The following is a 24508-nucleotide window of genomic DNA, read 5'->3' on the forward strand; positions in this document are numbered from 1 at the left end:
TACTGACAGGAAAGTCTTTCACTCAGATTGGACTTCATTTTAGCCCCGTGAGGTGACAGGAAAAAAGGAAGAAATAATCGACCCGGGGGGAAAACCATTGAAAAGACTGAGGGATCGAGAAGGGCACAAAAATTGGAGGGAAAAGTTGAGTAAATAAGGTGGCCAACCTCAGGAAGGTTTGGGCAAAACTCAGAGTGACAGGGAAGATACTGAAGAAGGCAAGGCCATGTCTGAGAAGAGGAAATCGGAGGTGAGATGATGGCAGATTTGAAATGGAAACCAGAAAGAAAATGCTGGAGAAATGTATGGTTTGCAACTTGAGATGGGGAAGATTCAGCTGCTCAGTCCCAAAAGATACCAATCACATTAATACTGTCAGTAGGGAGTGGCTGAGTTCCCCAGTGTTTAGATTGGATCACCAACATTAATATTGAGCAGTGAGACCATTTGGCCCATCGAACTTATCCTTCCAGTAGAAACCTAAAATTCCCTTATCACAATATCTAACTGCTTAAATTAATTCATTTTTAGTTTTATGCCTCTACTACCCTCCCCAGTGACCACTTCAGGTACTGATAATTCCTGCTGTGACCATAGTTCTGAACTTCTCTTTTACCAGGTTTATCCTAGTCTTGTAGTTACAATTTAACTGAAAGTACTGCTGTGGATTTGCCTTTCCTATTCCAATTATTACTTTAGGTCTGATCAGAGACTGAGCAAACCTCCCAAAACATGAGGAGTGATCTGATCGAGGTGTTTAAATAGAAGGTCCACCACCATCTTCTCAAGGCAACTAGGGATGGGCATTAAAGATGGTCTTGTTAGCATTGACCACATCCTGTGTAACAATTAAAAAGGGAATTGACAAGATAGATGAGTTCCAATACTCATTTTGCTAATAGGGAGATCTGTAATAAAGGGACATCTATTTAAAATGAGAACTCAGCTGTTGAACATTTAATCCAGGAGAAAATTCTTAACGCAAAATGTAGTTGGATTGTGAAAAGCACGACCACAGAAGGCCATTGATGCAGATTTAATTCAGGTATTTAAAAGGGGATAGATACTTAAAGTGGGGAAAATGAGGTTGAAAAAGTAGATCTACCATTGTAAATAACATGGCGAAGCTTGCTGAATGGTGTTTTGCTGTGTTCCCTGAAGTTACTAGATTGATCTCGACTATGACGTTCGGGTGAGTGTGAATAATTTCACACTGAAGGGGAGGAATCGGAGGCATTCACTATGGATGTCCTTGAACAACTGGCTGAAAAACAGCAGCACCAAAAAACCTGCTGTAAGGTGTTTGACTACAGTTTTCTATGGAATGTTGCATGTGAGCATAAAGAAGGTGAGGAAGAATAAGTTAGAAAAGGGGATGGTGTGTGGTATCATTTTTAGCCATTTTGTTTTGCTTTTCGAGAAGGCTGAGGGTGGATCTGATTGAGGTGTATAAAATTATGAGGGGCATAGATAGGGTAGAGGATATAGGAGCGGTGACAGTATATAGGAGCTGTGAGGCGAGGCCCGACCAGATCGGACCAGGAGAGCACCGAGGCGGCAGTATAAAGGAGCGGTGAGGCGAGGCCCGACCAGATCGGACCAGGAGAGCATGGAGGCGGCAGTATAAAGGAGCGGTGAGGCGAGGCCCGACCAGATCGGACCAGGAGAGCATGGAGGCGGCCGTATAAAGGAGCGGTGAGGCGAGGCCCGACCAGATCGGACCAGGAGAGCACCGAGGCGGCAGTATAAAGGAGCGGTGAGGCGAGGCCCGACCAGATCGGACCAGGAGAGCACCGAGGCGGCAGTATAAAGGAGCGGTGAGGCGAGGCCCGACCAGATCGGACCAGGAGAGCACCGAGGCGGCAGTATAAAGGAGCGGTGAGGCGAGGCCCGACCAGATCGGACCAGGAGAGCACCGAGGCAGCAGTATAAAGGAGCGGTGAGGCGAGGCTTACTAACTCAGCAGCGGGGAGAGAGGTAAAAAGTAATCAGAGTGTGACGTCACCAGGGAGCAGGTAAGTGATTGGTTGGTGAGTATTTCTCTTTTTTAAACTTTAACTCTGTAGTTTATAGTTACTAAGGTCTTTTCTGGTGTAGCAGGGACTGTTGGTTTACCAACTCAGGCACTGTAGAGTTATCTTTAATTGGTGATAGTGAATTAATTTAAAGTAATTAAAGGGTAAGTCATGCCAGGAGAGCCCAGCCCCGTGTTATGCTCCTCTTGCTCTATGTGGCAATTCAGAGACACTGCCGGTGTCCCTGATGACCACGTGTGCCAGAAATGCATCCAGCTGCAGCTACTAGCAGACCGCATTGCGGCGCTGGAGCTGCGGATGGATGGGCTTTGGAGCATTCACGATGCTGAGAGGGTCGTGGATAACACGTTTAGTGAGTTGGTCACACCGCAGGTAAGGGCTGCACAGGCAGAAGGGAAATGGGTGACCATCAGGCAGAGCAGTAGAGGCAGGCAGGGAGTGCAGGGAACCCCTGTGGCCATCCCCCTCTCAAACAGGTATACCGATTTGGATACTGTTGAGGGGGATGACTTACCAGAGGAAGGCAGCAGCAGCCAACTTCCTGGCACCAGGGGTGCTTCTGCTGCTCAGGAAGGGAGGAAAAAGAGTGGGAGAGCAATAGTGGTAGGGGATTCTATCGTAAGGGGTACAGATAGGCGTTTCTGTGGCCGTAGACATGACTCCAGGATGGTTTGTTGCCTCCCTGGTGCCAGGGTCAAGGATGTCACTGAACGGCTGCAGGGCATTCTGAAGGAGGTGGGTGAACAGTCAGAGGTCGTGGTTCACATTACGACCAATGACATGGGTAGGAAGAGGGATGAGGTCCTGCAGCAAGAATTTAGGGAGCTAGGTAGCAGATTAAAGAGCAGGACCTCAAAGGTTGTAATCTCTGGATTACTCCCGGTGCCACGTGCTAGTGAGTATAGGAATAGGAGGATAGAGCAGATGAATGCGTGGCTAAAGAGTTGGTGCAGGAGGGAGGGCTTTAGTTTCCTGGATCACTGGGCCTGCTTCTGGGAAAGGTGGGACTTGTACAAGTCGGACGGGTTGCACCTGAACCAGAGTGGGACAAATATCCTTGCGGGGAGGTTTGCTAGCACTGTTCGGGGGGGTTTAAACTAAAATGGCAGGGGGTTGGGAACCTGAGCAGGGCGACAGAGGAAAGGGAAACGGATAAAAGCAAAAGATAGGAAGGAAAAAAACAAAAGTGGCAGTCAGAGAAATCAACGGTTTAAATCAAACGCGGCCACTGTAAATAATAACTCTAATAGGTCTAAGAGCGTTAAAAAAACAAGCCTGAAGGCTTTGTGTCTTAATGCGAGGAGCATTTGTAATAAGGTGGACGAATTGGCTGCGCAAATAGAGGTAAACGAATATGATTTGGTTGGGATTACGGAAACGTGGCTCAAGGATGGCCAAGACTGGGAACTCAACACCCAGGGGTATTCGATATTCAGGGAAGATAGGCAAAAAGGAAAGGGAGGTGGGGTAGCATTACTGGTTAAAGAAGGGATTAATACAATTGTAATGAAGGATATTAGCTCTGATGATGTGGAATCTGTATGGGTAGAATTGAGAAATACTAAGGGGAAAAAAACATTAGTGGGAGTGGTATATAGACCTCCCAACAGTAAGGCGGAGGTTGGGGGTGGCATTAAAAGGGAAATTAAAGAAGCGTGCAATAAGGGCACAGCAGTCATCATGGGTGACTTTAATCTACATATAGATTGGGCCAACCAAATCAGTAACAATACTGTGGAGGAGGAATTCCTGGAGTGTTTACGGGATGGTTTCCTGGACCAATATGTCGAGGAACCAACCAGAGATCAGGCCATCTTAGACTGGGTATTATGTAACGACAAAGGATTAATTAGCAGTCTTGTTGTACGAGGCCCCTTGGGTCTGAGTAATCATAATATGATCGAATTCTTCATTAAGATGGAGAATGAAGTAGTTGACTCAGAGACTCGGGTCCTCAATTTAAATAAAGGAAACTACGATGGTCTGAGGAGCGAGTTGGGTAGGATTGATTGGGAAATGGCACTCAAAGGGTTGACGGTGGATAGGCAATGGCAAACATTCAAAGACCGAATGGATGAGCTACAGAATTTGTTCATCCCAGTTTGGCATAAAAATAAAACAAAGGTGACTCAACCGTGGCTAACAAGGGAAATTAGGGATAGCATAAGATCCAAGGAGACGACATATAAATTGGCCAGAAAAAGCAATAATCCTGAGGATTGGGAGCAGTTTAGGATTCAACAAAGGAGGAAAAAGGGATTAATTAAGAAAGGGAAAATAGAATATGAGAGTAAGCTTGCGGGGAACATAAAAACTGATTATAAGACCTTTTATAGATATGTGAAGAGAAAAAGATTGGTGAAGTCAAGCGTAGGTCCCTTACAGTCAGAATCAGGGGAATTTATAATGGGAAACAAAGAAATGGCAGACCAACTAAATTCATACTTTGGTTCTGTCTTCACAAAGGAGGACACAAATAACCTCCCAGAGATGCCGGGGAACATAGGGCCTGATGAAAGGGTGGAACTGAAAGAAATCAGTATTTGTAGGGAAATGGTGTTAGGAAAATTGATGGGACTGAAGGCCGATAAATCCCCAGGGCCTGATAATCTACATCTCAGGGTACTTAAGGAAGTGCCCTGGAAATAGAAGATGCATTGTTGGTCATCTTCCAGAACTCGTTAGGCTCTGGAACAGTACCCATGGATTGGAGGGTAGCTAATGTTACCCCACTATTCAAAAAAGGTGGTCGAGAAAAAGCGGGGAATTATAGACCGGTAATCCTGACATCGGTAGTGGGGAAAATGCTAGAATCTATTATAAAAGATGTAATAGCAGAGCACTTGGTAAGCAGTGACAGGATCGGACAAATTCAACATGGATTTACAAAAGGTAAATCATGCTTGACTAATCTACTGGAATTTTTTGAGGATGTAACTGGTAAAATAGATAAGGGAGAACCAGTGGATGTGGTGAATTTGGACTTTCAGAAGGCTTTTGATAAGGTCCCACATAAGAGATTAGCGTGCAAAATTAAGGCACATGGGATTGGGGGCAAGGTATTGACTTGGATAGAGAACTGGTTGGCGGACAGAAAGCAAAGAGTTGGAATAAACGGGTCGTTTTCCGAGTGGCAGGCAGTGACTAGTGGGGTACCGCAAGGATCGGTCCTAGGACCCCAGCTGTTCACAATATATATTAATGATCTGGACGAGGGAATTGGATGTAATATCTCCAAATTTGCAGACGACACAAAGCTGGGTGGGAGGGTAAGCTGTGAGGAGGATGTCGTGAAACTCCAGTACGATTTGGACAGATTGGGTGATTGGGCAGAAACATGGCAAATGCACTATAATGTGGATAAATGTGAGGTTATCCACTTTGGTAGCAAAAACAGGAAGGCAGATTATTATTTGAATGGCAATAGATTGGGAGAAGGGGAAGTGCAAAGAGACCTGGGTGTTCTTGTGCACCAGTCGCTGAAGGTAAGTATGCAGGTGCAGCAGGCGGTTAAGAAGGCAAATGGTATGTTGGCCTTTGTAGCAAGAGGGTTTGAGTACAGGAACAAGGATGTCTTGCTACAGTTGTACAGGGCCTTGGTGAGACCGCACCTTGAGTACAGTGTGCAGTTTTGGTCGCCTTACCTGAGGAAGGACGTTCTTGCCATGGAAGGAGTGCAGCGAAGATTCACCAGGCTGATACCTGGGATGGCAGGAATGACGTATGAGGAGAGATTGTGTCGATTGGGCTTATACTCACTGGAGTTTAGAAGATTTAGAGGGGATCTCATCGAAACTTATAAAATTCTGTCAGGCCTGGACAGACTAGATGCAGGAAGGATGTTTATGATGGCCGGGGAGTCCAGAACCAGGGGTCATAGTCTAAGAATAAGGGGTAAGACATTTAGGACTGAAATGAGGAGGAATTTCTTCACCCAGAGAGTGGTGAACCTGTGGAATTCTCTGCCACAGAGGGCGGTGGAGGCCAGTTCATTAAATATATTCAAAAAAGAGTTGGATATATTTCTTAAGGCTAAAGGGATCAAGGGATATGGGGAGAAGGTAGGGACAGGGTACTGAATTTGGATGATCAGCCATGATCTCATTGAATGGCGGAGCAGGCTCGAAGGGCCGAATGGCCTACTCCTGCTCCTATCTTCTATGTTTCTATGTTTCTATGGTAGATAGAAAGGAACTTTTCCCCTTAGTAGAGGGGTCAATAACAAGGGAGCATAGATTCAAGATAAGGGGCAGGAGGTTTAGAGGGGATTTGAGGAAGAACTTTTTCACCCAGAGGGTGGTTGGAATCTGGAACTCACTGCCTGAAAGGATGGTAGAGGCAGGAAGCCTCACAACATTCAAGAAGCATTTGGATGAGCACTTGAAATGCCATAGCATACAAGGCTACGGACCAAATGCTGGAAAATGGGATTAGATTAGACAGGGTTTGATGGCCGGCGCGGACGCGATGGGCCGAAGGGCCTCTTTCTGTGCTGTATAACTCTATGACTCTATGACATCCTCTGGAGCAAGGTAGCACCAACACTGATTTTAGAAGGTCTTGAGACAACTTTCCTTCAAGACATTTCAACATCATGCTGCCACGATATTGATGGCTCCCAATAATGGCTGGCTGTGCCGGCCCATTCAAGTGGTGTGGAGGATATTCTTTTAAAGATTGGCAGATCTGACAGGGTAGCTAATCTTAAATTTGTAGAACTCTAGTTTATGAAGATTACAGATTTAATGCCTAGATGAATCAGAAATTACATTCATTTTATTTCTCCAGATTCTCGAAAAGCTTAAAGACATTGCCGTGTATCTTTCCAAAGATGATTGGGCAGAGCTAAGTGAATGGGTAGACATCCGTTATAAGAAAGTGCAGCAGAACTATGAAACCATGCTTGCAATAGGTTTGTACAAAATCAATTATTTTCTTCCTTTCAACATTTCTCCCTTCCTGTCCTGAACACCCTGATTCGTACTGGCATACAGTTCTTCCAATATTACACCCAAGTGGATGTTCTCCTCATATGTGGTTAGATACTTTGGCTGGGATTTTCCATCTCACCGCTGCTGGCACAGATTAGGAACGCATATCAGGAAATGCAGCACCTCCATCCTATGATTCACTGAATATTAATTTATGATTGTATCGGTGCCATCTCCTGCTCTCGCCCTGAACTAGAAAATTTCATTCACATTTGCTTCCAATTTCCACCCTTCCCTCACCTTCACATGGTTCAACTCTGACTCTTCCCTTCCCTTCCTCGACTTCTCCGTCTCCATCTCTGGGGATAGGTTATTGACAAACATTCACTACAAGCCCACTGACTCCCACAGCTACCTGGACTACACTTCCTCCCACCCCGCTTCCTGTAAGGACTGTATTTCATTCTCCCAGTTTCTCCGTCTCTGCCGCATCTGCTCTGACGATGCCTCTTTCCATACCAGTGCTTCCGACATGTCTTCCTTTTTCCTCAACCGACGATTCCCCTCGAGCCTGGTTGACACGGCCCTCGACCATGTCCATTCTTCTCCCGCACTTCTGCCCTCACCCCTGCCCCTCCCGGAACCACAATAGGGTTCCCCTTGTCCTCACCTTTTACCCCACCAGCCCCCACATTCAACGGATCATCCTTCGCCATTTCTGCCACCTCCAGCGTGATCCCACCACCAAATGCATCTTCCCCTTACCTCCCCTTTCAGCATTCTGTAGGGACCGCTCCCTCCGCGACACCCTAATCCACTCCTCTACCACCCCCAGCACCCCTTCCCTTTTGCCTGGCACCTTCCCATGCAAGCGCAGGAGATGCAACACATGCCCTTATACCTCCCCTCTTCCCACTGTCCAGGGCCCCAAACACCCCTTCCAGGTGAAACAGCGATTTACTTGTACTTCTTGCAATCTAGTATACTGTATTCGCTGCTCACGATGTGGTCTCCTCTACACTGGGGAGACCAAACGCAGATTGGGTGACTGCTTTGCGGAACACCTCCGTTCAGTCTGTAAGACCCTGAGCTTCCGGTCGCCTGTCACTTTAATTCACCGCCCCATTCCCACTCAGACCTCACCGCCCTCAGCTTCTTGCACTGTTCCACGGAAGCTCGACGTAAACTCGAGGAACAGCACCTCATCTTTCGATTAGGCACTCTACAGCCCTCTGGACTCAATTTCAGATCATAACCTCGGCCCCTATCACATATATATATATATATTTTTTTTCCCTCCCACGTGGCAGCTGTCCTTCATTCTGCCAGTGCAATTCACACTCCAACTAGAGCCATCCTTTGTTCCTTAACCTGTCCCATTACCACCTCCTCTCGCCTTGAATATCTCTTAATGGCCCAGTAATTCCGGGCACAACGCGTGAGTACAGACGGGGTACTCACGCGTGTGCCCGGAGGAATTGCCGGTTTTCAGCATGCACAGCGCATGCGCTGAAAACCGGCATTTCCTGTCCTCTGACCCAAGGGGTTAAGAGGCAGAACGCGCGCAACTGCACAGGCAGGTGCGCAGTGAAATTCCTTTTTTTTTTTCCCCAGAGTTGCGCGTGTGTAAAGGCCTCCGGTCTTTACGCTTGAAAAACCACACGTAAGTACTTAGTTTTTCAGGTAAGTGGGCTTTTAGTACAATTGAGAATTTTTTTTTCCACAGGTTTGTTATTTTTAAAGAATTTACAGTAAGGTAAGTTTAGTTTTAGCCCCGATTTTAAAAAAACATTTCTTTTTTTCAAATTTTAAAATTATTGTTCAAAATAGTTTTTCAGAGTTCTTTGTTGTTCATTTAAGTAGTGCAATGTTTTTTTAAATTTTCTTTCAGGTTTAAGTAGTGTTTTGGGGCCAGGAGTTTTCATGAGTTTGACAGCTCTTTCTGTCAAACTCATGAATGAGTTTCCCCTCCCCTGATTGGCTGCACAGTGCTCACCTGATCCCAGCCGGCACATCGCACTAACTACGCCGCTGGATCAGGTAAGCACATCGCGCCAACATCTGAACCGGGCCTGTGACAGGAAATGCAAGCAGGCCCGGGCTTCAGATGTTGGCGCGCAGGGTGAGTGCACATCGGGGGCTTGCATGCGCGGCAAGCTCCCGATCCTAATTTCAGGGCCAATGTCTCTCAATGTCTCTGAATCTCTCCTGCTTTCTATCCTATCACTGACCTTCCCTTTTGTTCTTTCATCCCCTCCCCCTTTTCCCAGCCCCTAACTTGCTTTAAAATCTATTCTATTTCCTGCATTTTCCCAGTTCTGACGAAGGGGCTTCGACCTGAAACATTAACTCTGTTTCTCTCTCCACGGATGCCCCCTGGCCTGCTGAGTTTTTCCAGCATTTTCTGTTGTTATTTCGGATTTCCAGCATTCGCAGTATTTTGCTAGAATATTAATTTAATTGCCTTGAAAAAATCCTGTCTGAGTGTTGGTAGTTGTGTGATGTGCGGGACAGCACGGCTGATCCTGATCTCACCTGACTATCAGAACACCTCCTATTGTGACAATACCCCACTCTTTGTGCAAAACTACGAAATGATTGTCATTAAAACTAAATGAAGAATAAAAACAGTAAATATTGGAATAAGGGAGGAAAGCTCTACATCTCAGATGCCATCAAGGACCTTCCTTTCCCTCGGAACTGAGAGTGACCGTCAGCTGTCACAAATGTAAATTTCCTTCCTTTGGACTCTCCAATGGGTCCAATAGGGAGCAGTGGCATAAACAAATACTGGGAGATCAAGACTCTTAGAGGGCATGGTCTGAGTGCTGTGCTCCCAGCTCCCCAGCATAACATAAAAGCACCTTTTCGTCTGATCAATCTGTGCTGGATTTAAATCCAGATGCCATTGATGAAAGGAAAGCCTCTGTGCGGCTCTTACCTGATATTATTCGAAAATGGTTTGATTCAACAGATGCCTTTCGTCAGTAAGTTAAGTCAATTTAAATACAGGCTGTTATCAGCTGTAGATGAGTGGAAGATTTTAATTTTCACAGGATTGAATATACCAAAACCAGCGTTCATGTCAAGACCTAGCAGTGGGCGCCAACCCCGTGTGTATGTTTCTAGTGACTCGGATGAGGAGTGGACGCCTAAACATCTTGTGAAAAACCCACCAAGTAAATTGAATGGGGTAGATTTTGCCGAACCTGTCGAGAAGAAGGCGGGACTTCCCCTTTCGGGTTTTTGACCTGCCTACTTCGACGTCCGGCCAATCCGTGTGATTTTCCCTTGATTGACCTTGTTGAGCCCGCCCAGCGGGCTCAGCAGGCCAATTAAGGGCCACCCGGCAACAGGTGATGTCACAGACTGAAATTTCATCTGTCAAGAGTTCTTGACAGATGAAATATCAGTGTTTCACAGCTGTTTGAAGCTGTGAAACACTGACACTCTAAGTTCTAAGCTGAGTCATTCTGCACAGACTCAGTTAGAACTCCCACCGGCACTCAAAGCTGAAGGCTGTCACTTTTCACAGATCGCAGCCGTTCAGCTTTCAGTTCTGGCTGAGCGATGCGCTCCCGACGGCTACAGGAAGAAAGGCTGCTAAGGTAAGTACAGGTAAGTAAAAGTTCTTTACACACTTTAGACACACCAAACACACTTACCTTTGCACTCATGCACCCATCACTCACCTGAGCGCCAACATCGCGACCCCTGCAACTCCTTCAACCCGACGGCCCGCCTGCTCTACCTGGCGTGGTTTGGAGCCATCGGGAATCCCACACGAAACCCCTCAAAATAGGGATTAGGCTAAAAACTGCCTGTTAACTACCTGTTAACAGGCAGTTAATTGGCACTAATCCCTTCCCGCCTGGTTTCGGCGGGTCCCAGTGCGGGGCGGGTACCTGCCGCCCCTGAAACTTACGTGGGGCGGGATTTTGGGCGGGCTGGTGTCGGGACCCCCAAATTTGGGATTTCCCCCCCCCCCCCCAGACGCCTGAAACCCCGCCTGACGGCTCCCCAAAAATCTAGCCCATGTGTTTTCTTTGTTAAAGTATTAAATGTGCTTTTTTATCACCCTGATTATAACCAGTTTCTCCAGCAGCTAGTACATATTTTTGTCAGGAGGCAGTTACCTTGAAGTTTTGGAGAGCTGGAGAGGTAAGTAAATTGTCTGATCACATTTTCCCTTATACTTGTGTGAGTTTTCTTTTCCAATTTTTATCTGCATAATGTGTTGATTTTTCCAGCCTGAATAAACTAGATGGGGTCGATTTTAACTCAGGTGCGGGGAATTGTCGGGTTCCCCGAATTTCGTGTTTCCCACACGAATCTAAATGGGTGTGTGAGGTTGATGCAATTTTAACTCAATTGGCCGATTGATTTCCAACATGTGGGAACCCTTCGCAAATGAGTATTTCCAGTCAGAAAGTCGCATAATATGACATAAGAACATAAGAACATAAGAAGTAGGAGCAGGAGTAGGCCATACGGCCCCTCGGGCCTGCTCCGCCCTTCAATAGGATCATGGCTGATCCAAACGTAGACTCACGTCCACTTCCCTGCCCGCTCCCCGTAACCCCTAATTCCCTTATCAGCTAGGAAACTGTCTATCTCCATTTTAAATTTATTTACTGTTGCAGCTTCCACAGCTCTCTGAGGTAGCAAATTCCATAGATTTACTACCCTCTGAGTGAAGAAGTTTCTCCTCATCTCAGTTTTGAAACGGCAGCCCCTTATTCTAAGATTATGCCCCTTAGTTCTAGTCTCACCCATGAATGGAAACATCCTCCCCGCATCCACCCGATCAAGCCCCCTCACAATCTTATATGTTTCGATAAGATCGCCTCTCATTCTTCTGAATTCCAATGTGTAGAGTACTCAACCTTTCCTCATAAGTCAACCCCTCATCTCCGGAATCAACCGAGTGAACCTTCTCTGAACTGCCTCGAGAGCAAGTATATCTTTTCTTAAAATTGGAAACCAAAACTGTACGCAATATTCCAGGTGTGGCCTCACCAGTACCCTGTATAACTGAAGCAAGACTTCCCTGTTTTTATACTCCATCCCCCTTGCAATAAAAGCCAAGATTCCATTGGCCTTCCTGATCACCTGCTGTACCTGCATACTAACCTTCTGTGTTTCATGCACCAGGACCCCCAGATCCCTTTGTACTGTAGCACTTTGCAGTTTCTCTCCATTTAGATAATAACTTGCTCTTTGATTTTTTCTGCCAAAGTGCATAACCTCACACTTTCCAACATTATACTCCATCTGCCAAATTTCTGCCCACTCACTTAGTGACGACATCATTTAAGGTCTGCAACAAGCCTTGCTTCTTCTGCAGGCTGCCAGCCTTTTGGCATTTGATGGCACAGGAACCTGTAGGAACAATGGCCAGCGGGAGGCCAAGATCATCTCCTAAATTTGATGAGGCATCACTGCAGGCATTGTTGGATGGGGTTAGGGACAACAGGAAGGGCCTGCTCCCTTCGTCAGGGAGGAAGAGGCCTCCCAGTCAGACCAAGGCTGTGTGGCTACAGGTGGCTGGGGAAGTCAACTCCTTGGGGCTCACACGGCGCAGCTGGATGCAGTGCAGGAGAAGATTCCATGACCTTCATCGCACTGGAAAAGTAAGTATGAAGTTTCCATCACCCTCAATCTGATCCCCATTGCCTTTCCTCACCAGCACTCAGCTTTAGCAATCTCTTCTTCCACATCCCACTTGACACTCACATCCATGCACTCTTAGCCATTCCCTCTCTCTCTATGCTCACATTCACATAGCTTTTCCACTATGCAGCCCTCACACTCCCTCTCGCTCTGATGCTTTGAACACAACTGACAACGCACAGGGAGGGCCCTTGGTCTTGCAACCTCACTCCATCTTTGTCTCCTTCTAAGTATCAATGCTATGCAATCCCTACACTCACTCCCTCATTCTCACTCAACCTCCACTTGTCTCCATTGCAGGAAAAGAGAGCTCATAACAGGAGAGAGCGAGCCAGGACAGGAGGAGGGCCACCCTCATTAGCCCAGCTCACCCCCTGGGAGGAAGCCGTCCTGGAGATTGTCGGGGATGATACAGACGTGGAAGTTGGGGGAGGACAGACAGGTGCACCCACACAAGCTGGTGACAGAATAGTTTTCCATCTCTCTCATTGCCATTGCATGAGTCGCTGATAATGATTCTGAAGCTACATCATATGGACTTATGATCATCTGCAAAATGCAATGTGCATGTAGCCTTGGCATCACATCTCTAACTCTTTCCATTACTCCCCCACAGGACCATCGAGAGCCCCCGTCCCCACTGTGCAGGAGGAAGAGCCTGAGATTCCAGACTTCTCAGAGGAATCTGCAACATCTGAGAGCGCAGCATCAGCAGAAATAAGCACACCCAGCACCAGCGCAGATATTCACACCTCGGGGGGACCTTCGGGACATAGAGTAGTGCTGTCATCTGGTGTATCACAGCTCACAAGTGAGCATCAGCAGAATGTGGAGACCGGGACAGTAGTGGAGAGTCCTCGTCAGATGGCGCAGGACTCTGCCAGCTCGGCTCAGCTGCATGTCGACCCTCTGCCTCTGGGTCCATCCATAAAATCAGAGGTGATGGAACTCCATGCACAGTTGTAGGAGTCTCTGGCAGGTTTTGTCTCCAGGGTCGCTGCGAGTGTGGAGCGAATGGAGGAGTCCATAGCGTCCATGAGCAGAGCTTTTGTGGAGTCAGTGGCGCATGAACGCATCAACACGGACAGGATGGCTACCTACGTGGATATGATTGCTGCCTCCGTGGTAAGGCTGGCTAGAGGAGAGGAGGGCTACGGTAGAGGAGAGGAGGGCTACGGCCAAGGAGGAGGTTAGTCACCAGGGTAAATCCATGTTGACTTTTTCCGATCCTGTCACTGTTTTCCAAGTGCTTGACTAATCTACTGGAATTTTTTGAGGATGTAACTGGTAAAATAGATAAAATAGATGAAGGAGAACCAGTGGATGTGGTGTATTTGGACTTTCAGAAGGCTTTCGATAAGGTCCCGCGTAAGAGATTCGCATGTAAAGTTAAGGCACATGCGATTGGGGGCAAGGTACTGACTTGGATAGAGAACTGGTTGGCAGACAGGAAGCAAAGAGTTGGAATAAACGGGTCTTTTTCCGAGTGGCAGGCAGTGACTAGTGGGGTATCGCAGGGATCGGTCCTAGGACCCCAGCTATTCACAATATATATAAATGATCTAGACGAGGGAACTAGATGTAATATCTCCAAGTTTGCAGATGACACAAAGCTGGGTGGGCATGTGTGCTGTGAGGAGGATGCCGAGAAACTCCAGTACGATTTGGACAGGTTGAGTGATTGGGCAGATGCATGGCAGATGCAGTATAATGTGGATAAATGCGAGGTTATCCACTTTGGTGGCAAAAACAGGAAGGCAGATTATTATCTGAACGGCAATAGATTGGGAGAAGGGGAAGTGCAACAAGACCTGGGTGTCTTTGGGCACCAGTCGCTGAAGGTAAGCATGCAGGTGCAGCAGGCGGTTAAGAAGGCAAATGGTATTTTGGCCTTCATAGCAAGAGGGTTCGAGTACAGGAACAAGGATGTCTTGCTGCAGTTTTACAGGGCCTCGTTGAGACCACACCTTGAGTATTGTGAGCAGTTTTGGTCGCCTTATCTGAGGAAGGATGTTCTGGCCATGGAGGGAGTGCAGCAAAGATTAACCAGACTGATACCTGGGATGGCAGGAATGATGTACGAGGAGAGACTGGGTCGATTGGGCTTATACTCGCTGGAGTTTAGAAGAATGAGAGGGGATCTCACTGAAACTTATAAAATTCTAACAGGATGAGACAGTCCAGATGCAGGAAGGATGTTCCCGATGGCGGGGGTGTCCAGAACCAGGGGTCACAGTCTAAGGATACGGGGTAAGCCATTTAGGACTGAGATGAGGAGGAATGTAATATGTGAAGAGAAAAAGATTGGTGAAGTCAAGCGTAGGTCCCTTACAGTCAGAATCAGGGGAATTTATAATGGGAAACAAAGAAATGGCAGACCAACTAAATTCATACTTTGGTTCTGTCTTCACAAAGGAGGACACAAATAACCTCCCAGAGATGCCGGGGAACATAGGGCCTGATGAAAGGGTGGAACTGAAAGAAATCAGTATTTGTAGGGAAATGGTGTTAGGAAAATTGATGGGACTGAAGGCCGATAAATCCCCAGGGCCTGATAATCTACATCTCAGGGTACTTAAGGAAGTGGCCCTAGAAATAGAAGATGCATTGCTGGTCATCTTCCAGAACTCGATAGGCTCTGGAACAGTACCCATGGATTGGAGGGTAGCTAATGTTACCCCACTATTCAAAAAAGGTGGTAGAGAAAAAGCGGGGAATTATAGACCGGTAAGCCTGACATCGGTAGTGGGGAAAATGCTAGAATCTATTATAAAAGATGTAATAGCAGAGCACTTGGTAAGCAGTGACAGGATCGGACAAAGTCAACATGGATTTACAAAAGGTAAATCATGCTTGATTAATCTACTGGAATTTTTTGAGGATGTAACTGGTAAAATAGATAAGGGAGAACCAGTGGCTGTGGTGAATTTGGACTTTCAGAAGGCTTTTGATAAGGTCCCACATAAGAGATTAGCGTGCAAAATTAAGGCACATGGGATTGGGGGCAAGGTATTGACTTGGATAGAGAACTGGTTGGCGGACAGAAAGCAAAGATTTGGAATAAATGGGTCGTTTTCCGAGTGGCAGGCAGTGACTAGTGGGGTACCGCAAGGATCGGTCCTAGGACCCCAGCTGTTCACAATATATATTAATGATCTGGACGAGGGAATTGGATGTAATATCTCCAAATTTGCAGACGACACAAAGCTGGGTGGGAGGGTAAGCTGTGAGGAGGATATCATGAAACTCCAGTACGATTCGGAAAGATTGGGTGATTAGGCAGAAACATGGCAAATGCACGATAATGTGGATAAATGTGAGGTTATCCACTTTGGTGGCAAAAACAGGAAGGCAGATTATTATTTGAATGGCAATAGATTGGGAGAAGGGGAAGTGCAAAGAGACCTGGGTGTTCTTGTGCACCAGTCGCTGAAGGTAAGCATGCAGGTGCAGCAGGCGGTTAAGAAGGCAAATGGTATGTTGGTCTTCGTAGCAAGAGGGTTCGAGTACAGGAACAAGGATGTCTTGCTACAGTCGTATAGGGCCTTGGTGAGACTGCACCTTGAGTATTATGTGCAGTTTTGGTCGCCTTACCTGAGGAAGGACATTCTTGCCATGGAAGGAGTGCAGCGAAGATTCACCAGGCTGATACCTGGGATGGCAGGAATGACGTATGAGGAGAGATTGTGTCGATTGGGCTTATACTCACTGGAGTTTAGAAGATTGAGAGGGGATCTCATCGAAACTTATAAAATTCTGTCAGGCCTGGACACACTCGATGCAGGAAGGATGTTTATGATGGCCGGGGAGTCCAGAACCAGGGGTCATAGTCTAAGAATAAGGGGTAAGACATTTAGGACTGAAATGAGGAGGAATTTCTTCACCCAGAGAGTGGTGAACCTGTGGAATTCTCTGCCACAGAGGGCGGTGGAGGCCAGTTCATTAAATATATTCAAAAAAGAGTTGGATATATTTCTTAAGGCTAAAGGGATCAAGGGATATGGGGAGAAGGCAGGGACAGGGAACTGAATTTTGATGATCAGCCATGATCTCATTGAATGGCGGAGCAGGCTCGAGGGGCCGAATGGCCTACTCCTGCTCCTATCTTCTATGTTTCTATGAATTTCTTCACCCAGAGAGTGGTGAACCTGTGGAATTATCTACCACAGAAGGCAGTTGAGGCCAAATCATTAAATATATTCAAGAAGGTGTTAGATATATTTCTTAAGGCTAAAGGGATCAAGGGCTATGGGGAGAAAGCAGGGACAGGGTACTGAGTTTGGATGCTCAGCCATGATCTCATTGAATGGCGGAGCAGGCTCGAGGGGCCGAATGGCCTACTCCTGCTCCTATCTTCTATGTTTCTATGTAACCACTTATCATTGGTAGACCTCCCATGCCATTGCTCATAGGTAGTCAATGAGAGTCAGCATTGATTTGTGAAGGGCCGGTCTTGTCTGACTGATCTAATAACCTTTTGGAGGAGGTCAGTAACATGGACAAGGGAGTGTCTCTGGATCTTGTATGTGTGGACTTCCAGAGGGTTAAATTATGAGAACAGGTTGCAGAGACTGGGCTTGTATTCCCTCAAGTACAGAATATTAAACGGTGATATAATTGAGGTGTTTAAGATGTTCAAAGAGTTGGTCGGGTAGATCGATAAAAACTATTTCCTCTGGCGGGGAAATCCAGAACAAAGGGGCATGAGCTTAAAATTAGAGTTAGCCTGTGTAATGTATGTAGTGTATATATACCTTAAGGGAGAGAACTACTTTTTACAGCTCCTGTATACTGTAGTACCGGCAGTGACCACACCTGTATATAAACCCTGAGTAGTGATCTGTACAGATAGTTCTAGAGTAACCCTCATTCAGTAAACACCTGTTGAATCGTTCCCTGCAGTCTGTTGTCTGATTATTGAAGGACACAACATTAAGATACACGGATATAACAGCCTGGTCAGGGATGTGATGTCAGGAAGCACTTCTTCTCCCAAGGGCTAGCGGAATTGTGGAACTCTCCCCCCATATCTATTGAGGCTGGGGGTCAATTGAAAACTTCAAAAATGAGATTGGTAGATTTTTGTTAGGCAAGAGTTTTAAGGGATGTGGAACCAATGCGGGTAAATGGAGTTAACATACAGGTCAGCCATGCTTGAATTGAATGGCAGAACAGACTTGAGGGGCTGAATGGCCTCCTCCTGTTCCTGAGTTGATCAAGGGATATCGATCAAAGACAGGTAAATGGATTTGAGGTGCAGAGCAGCCATGGTCTAATTGAATGCTGGAGGGGCTGAATGGCCTACTCCTGTTGCTTTAAATGTATGCAATTACTTAACATAATTGGTAGAAGGCAAACAATGCCATCACTGCCCATCGCCCACACACCCTGTGGCCTTGGTCGTACCCACATGGAAACCTGTTACTGCTTTCTAGCGAAACAAGTCAGTGTAACTTAAGCCCAAAGGTTTTTACCAAATATGGTAGTAAGGTGAGGCCCCTTTAATTGGACGGGTCAAACCGTGACATCGCAGAGTAAGCCTCACCCTCACACTGCGCATCACACTGAGATGAGACATCACAATAGCTTTGTAAACTATATAAATGTGAGGCATCTGACTCTGATTAACTGGCTTTTCTGTCTATGACTGAATGCGGTCGGCTCGAACATCTGAACAGCTTTGCTCTGTGAAGACAACACGAACAATTGAAACATCATCAACCAGCAGCGTGGACAGAAGGTCGTGAACTTTGACAGGTTTGTCTTTCTGGGATGGCAGGAATGACGTATGAGGAGAGATTGGGTCGATTGGGCTTATATTCGCTGGTGTTTAGAAGAATGAGAGGGGATCTCATTGAAACTTATAATATTCTAACAGGACTAGACAGACTAGATGCAGGAAGAATGTTCCCGATGGTCGGGGAGTCCAGAACCAGGGGTCACAGTCTAAGGATAAGGGGTAAGCCATTTAGGACAGAGATGAGGAGGAATTTCTTCACCCGGAGAGTGGTGAACCTGTGGAATTCTCTACCACAAAAGGCAGTTGAGGCCAATTCATTAAATATATTCAAGAAGGAGTTAGATATATTTCTTAAGGCTAAAGGAATCAAGGGATATGGGGAGAAAGCAGGGACAATGTACTGAATTTGGATGATCAGCCATGATCTCATTAAATGGCGGACCAGGCTCAAGGGGCTGAATGGCCTACTCCTGCTCCTACCTTCTATGTTTCTATGTCTTAACCTGTTTATCTTGTATTATTAGTGAAAGCCATAATGAGCAATATTAAGTTTATCAGATACAGTAATATTGATGCACAGTCGGGTGGAATAGTTCAGTTTGTTATTGGTAGTTTTTCCATAGTGTTGCTCATAGGTAGTCTGGGTCCCGGAGCCTGGTTACTGATGGTTACTGAGCCCCATCCAGCTCCTGACTGACCGGCTCCTCCCAGTCCTGGAGTTTAATGCTCACTCCCTGCTCTGCAAATGTAGACAACTATTTACTGACTGTGACTAACTGTGTTTGGAGCTTTAGTTCCTGCTTGTATCATTCCCCGTGAAAGTCAGAGTGAGTTACAGCAAAATCCGTGCAGATATAAAGGCTCAAATCCTGGAAACTGAAAGCAGGTCGTACATGCTGGTTGTTCTGATCAACTTGTCCTGGACACGGGGATAGCCTGTGGTACAGCTAAGCCCGACCATTTAAGAAGGTCAAGAGTGTCCCTCTTGAAACCGTTGATTGGTGTTGAATGAACGGGTCTAAATAAGAGAGGCTGACAGGGAGAGTGAACGACTGAATAATCAGTTTCTCAAAGTGTTCACCAGTACTGAGAGCTCAGGGTTAAGACTCGAAGAATGTACTCCTGGGCAGTAATGCCACTGGAGCTGCCTTGACCGAGCTTGGTACCTGCCCTCACAGCTCGACGCTGACCCAGGTGTTGACTTTTTAAAGGGAATTTGATAAATCCTTTTACAGGTTATATATTTTATTATACAAGGGGAGCGATAAAATGCCATCATTGTCCTTGTTGCAATCCAGTGATTTTTGTGATTTCTTCTTCTGCCACAGGTACATGGTTGGTGTCAGGATGAGTGAGAGGAAATGGACGGTTTCATCAAACTACCAACAGACTAAAGTTGTCAGTAACAAAACCACAAAGACAACTGGATCACACGTCCTGACCAAAATCACATCAATGCCAGCAGAGATACCACAAAGGAGGAAACAGCAACACTGAAATACCCCTCACGCCCATCCCTCTGTGCCCCATCCATTTCTTTAGTATCAACTGTACATCTTTTAATTTCTTTATTTGATGGCCAATAACAGATCCATTTAAACGTGCAGTCAATGATTGGAGATGGTGTTAAACCAACTCTTTCCCTTCTGGCACGTTTCTTTCCCATTTTAAAAGATTTCCCACGCCCCTCTCCCTCCTCCCTAGTTCTCCCCTGGGCTGGACCTTCACGTCCAGCACTCAGGTCCCCGCATCGGCATCAAGCACCAACCCTGCTCCAACTCCAGGCTCAGTTCGGCATTGCTCGGGGTTAACTGCACTGGCACTGGATAGGGCCCAGTCCATACAGTCATCTCCGACCGATGTCGACCGGTGGTCCAACTGTTGGGACTGAACAGGAAAGTCTCAAGGGTGGACGCTCCGGTTGTTGCCTCGATGATGTAGAATGGGACGAGCTGGTTAAAGCCAATCCATCCCAGTCAACAACATCGGGTGAAACCCCGGTACCACTTGTACCGAGGCCTCCCAGGATAGAGGAAGAGTCCTCCTCTGGCACCAGCTGGTTCGGAGGTGTCCGTTCCTACTGGGGCCAGAATCAGGCTGGTTCCCCCAAGCGCCACCAGCTACTGTTGGTGTGTCCTTCACTAGAGGCATCCGTCCCCTCTGGTGACACCAACGCAGCCCCGGGACATTGGTCTCCAGTTGGCGCCAGCTCATTTGGGGGCACCACCCTCGGTGGACTCGACCCTACACAGGGTCACCTATGCTGCGGGTGATGTCCACTTTGGTGAGTGCAGCCGCAGATCTCTATTTATAGATCTGTGGCTCCCACCCACCACTGTGGACCCACCTTCAGCCGCTCCCTACTACACTCGAGAGGCACTCCCAGGGAGGGTGCGTGCACTCCAGAAACCAAACTGGGAGCCCGAGTCGACCACGGCCTCCGTGCGTTGAGGCTTTTCCATGTATTCAAAACAAGGGTGACTTCGAGTCTGAAACTGTGAGTTCCGGAAGTCCCATCACTTGTGGGGGTTGAGTCTTTACCTGGGGTCTTGCAAAGGCCTCAGGCATCGACCTTTGTTGGATTTCCCCACCCAATTTCCAAGGCGGTTTGGGCGGATTTGATAGGCGCGCTCCAGTTATGGCCAAGGTAGACAGCCCCGCCACCCTGCCTCACAACTTAAGGTTCGCTGGTACAGCTGGCGAACTTCAGTCGTGAAAGCCTCAGAAGGAAGGGAACTGCCCAGGAAACTAGTCCTGTTCCACCCCCCAGAATCCAAATGGTGGGACATGTGGGTCTGGCAGACCTTCCTGCAGGGTTTGGCGCATATCCCGAATTCCCTGCCACCAAATCCACCGGGGCTGGCTTCACTGACCAGCAGGTGAGTTGAGGGAGCAATCCCTGCCAGAGAGGACCACCTTCAGAGAGCATCTGCTGCAGCAGCAGACTGTGTGGGTGCTCTCAATGTAGGAGCAGGATCTATCGTCCAGTGGATCTTGCATCGCCACTGAGTTTGTCCTCACACCTTGGGGATCCTTCAGGTTCTGCAGATGCCCATTGGTGCCGAGGGCTTCTTTGGCGAGCAAGTGGAGGATCTGCTGTAGCAGAACCTTCAGGCATTCCCGAGATGCCACACAAGGGTGAGGGGGCACTGTTCACTTTGAAGCTTAGCCCACCCCATCTATAGGCCCCTTCCACTCGCCAACACCAGTACACTCACCACCTAGCCACTAACCATCACCAACGCACTCACCATCACCAATCCATTCACCACCACCATCCACTCGCCACCACCAATCCATTCACCTCCACCAGCCTATTCAAGGCTTTATCCGGAGCACGATGTCCTTTATATCTTGCTAGCCTGTCATTCCAGATTAGGACCTGGAATGCAGGTAGTTCGCAACAAGTAACCTTCGAGACCCTGTCCAGCTCCACCTCCCCCAGCAGTGATCGTGCCTGGATAGCCCACCTCACAGTTGTGTGGCTGGGCTATTTCCAGTACTTCCCTGTGGAAGTGGATCACTCTGGATGTTTGGTTTGACCATCAGAGGAACCATCTACTAGTGGGCATACTGGCAGGTCTTCTGCCATCCAAACTGAGAGCGAGTGATCGTCATCCAGATGGCTCAACTGTTGGGGATATTTCTCCAGTTGAGCCTTCTGGATGACCATCACTCTGCCAGTAATGTATCCACAGGATGAATGGTCTTCTCGGCCAGTGATTTCACTTGGCATTTCAACAGGCTCGGGGTGTGAACGGTATAATAGGACATTTCCACTTTCAGACTCGGTGCAGGGTAAGTTAGTGTGTCTGCAGACAGACAATATGACAAGGGTCCGGTAAGTCAACAAACAGGGTGGGACCCTCCTTCCTGGGTCCCTCTGTCAAGATGACACGTTGCTTCCCATTGGTGCTTGAATGACGGGGTGACACTCTTGGTGCCACATTTGGCCCGGGGCGGACAACACAACAGTCGGCACACTCAGCTGCTCTGTAGTCCACCCTAACTAGTGGATGATCCACACTGAGGTAGTCCAGAACACCTTCAGGACTTGGGGGGTTTACCAGGTCGATTGACTTGCTCGCATCAACGGATAATCACCAATCTGCTGGAGGACCTCAGGCTGTCGGGGCGGAGGCCCGATAGTCTTTCGTGCTTTTGTTTCTGGATTCTGTTGCTCAGGGTTGCCTGATCTCCAGGATGCTCCAGGAAATTGCAGCAGGTGGTGGTTCTGGTTAACCCTTTAGTTACCTCACAAACCGTGCTTCAGGGATACCCGGGTGTTGAATACACACTTTGATTTCAGGAGCCCACGGGAGAAATCCAAGTCATTTTTAGAGTATAGAGGACCCTATCTTTTTTAGGGAATTTTTCATTCTGACATCCTCCACACACTGCTGGGCACTGTCCAACTGGTACTCAGGGTGAGAAGGGTGGACCGTACCTGCAAGTGAACAGATTCTCCGGCTCCCAGGACAAATAGATCAAAGTGGGTGTTATTCACGGGTGCCAGCGCCAGATCCAAACAGTAAGCTGAACCGTAAGGATCTGGATTTGGGTCCTGCCAGCTTCTGATTGATGGCCTGGCAGTTGAGATGGAATACCCGTCAGATTAGGGTATACCAGCAGTGCGGCACTCATGGGTAATGCTCACTTTATTGCGTCTGTCCTGGTCATTTAAGCCTCTGTTCCCATACAAGTACCTCCACCCTCCTCGTCCTCAGTACTACTTGGTTAGTCACCAGCTGTGTGTGCAGAATGCCTGAATGAAGATCACAGCTCCCTTGTCAGCTGTTCCCGTGTCAGCTGCTCCCTTGTAAGCTCCTCTTCATTCTTCAAGTGACGCGGCATTTGCCACCCACCTGGTTGTCTCTTGGGTCTAGTGGGGAGTGTTGGTATGTCTTTTCCTCGTTCTGGGTTGTCTTTGGGTGTCAACAAACTGGGTTCTGGGGTGTGCTAAAAGTTAACACTGCACGGGAGTCGGGGAGGGAGGGGAAAAACAAGTGGGTTTGCCCTTCAAAGTTAGGACGTCTTAACAAAATGTCTTAACAGGAAAGGTCACGCCTTAAGAGATTTTCCTCAGGCAAATTGTGCCGATGCATCCCGGTAATTAGATCCACATTCCACCCCCAATTCGGCCTGTCAATGTTTAGGAACGGATGTTCCCAGCAAATTAAACGATGTCACAGTTAACACTTTAAAGAAATGATTGGGGACAGTTTTCATTCAACCTGGAATGACAGAAATGAGAACTCTAGACAACCTGCCAACCAGTTTCTCATCATTGCTGAATATTGGGTTTGTGACTGCTGCTACAGAACTAGACTGGCGATTGTTGAAGACCAGGCTCCCGGGGACTGTGTTCAATTGATGTTAGCAGAGTTGAAGTGAGAAAGTAATTGTCTCAGAATATTTGGGCCATAATGATCTCCTGAACTAGTTTCGATCGCCTAAGGGGGTCGGAGAGGAATTTCCCAGATTTTTTTCCCAAACTGGCCTGGGTTTTTATGTCTGGTTTTTCGCCTCTCCCAGGAGATCACATTTCGCATATTATAAGTCATGTTTCAATAACTGAAATGTGAAAAGTTTAACATCTGAAAATAAACGTGGATTGAAAATGAACAAACTTACTGTGTGTCTCCTGATTTGTGCACGGATCATTGAAGGGAACAGAAAGGGGAAGAGATGAGTTCTGATTGTCCCTGGGCTCAATTACTGACTGGGTGAATTCTTTGAGCCACACACTAGGAGGGACCCAGATTGATTCCCCAGTCTGCACATACAAACATACAAAAAGATATACAAAAGTAGATGAAGACTATCAGGCCCATTAAGCTCACCCCATCCAGTAGACAGTATGACCTCACATGCTGCCATCCTACCTACCAGTTATGCTATCTCTGGAAACAGACAAAGAAACATGGCCAATTCAGGAAAAACCTCTGGCCAATTGCTCTCCAACTCCCAACACATGACAATCTAAACTAATCACTAACTCTCGCTGTAACTGGTAATGTCCTCTCAGGGACTGGTCAAGATCATACAGCACAGAAGGAGGCCATTCAGCCCATCTTGCCTCTGCCAGCTCTTTGAATGCACTATCCAATTAACCCCACTCTCCCGCT

At 47.3% G+C, this 24508-nt stretch overlaps 1 long non-coding RNA gene across 1 annotated transcript; it reads left to right on the forward strand.

Annotated features, from left to right (window-relative positions):
• The first annotated feature begins 6828 nt into the window (after positions 1-6828).
• Positions 6829-19978, forward strand: LOC147123743 (uncharacterized). Its single transcript, XR_015075000.1, has 3 exons — positions 6829-6948; positions 11073-11128; positions 18319-19978. It is a non-coding gene; the product is annotated as an uncharacterized LOC147123743 (long non-coding RNA).
• The last annotated feature ends 4530 nt before the right edge of the window (positions 19979-24508 follow it).

Source organism: Somniosus microcephalus, chromosome 2, assembly GCF_052327205.1.
Source record: "Somniosus microcephalus isolate GS21.2 chromosome 2, FLI_Smic_1.0, whole genome shotgun sequence".
NCBI classification, from domain to species: Eukaryota; Metazoa; Chordata; class Chondrichthyes; order Squaliformes; family Somniosidae; genus Somniosus; species Somniosus microcephalus.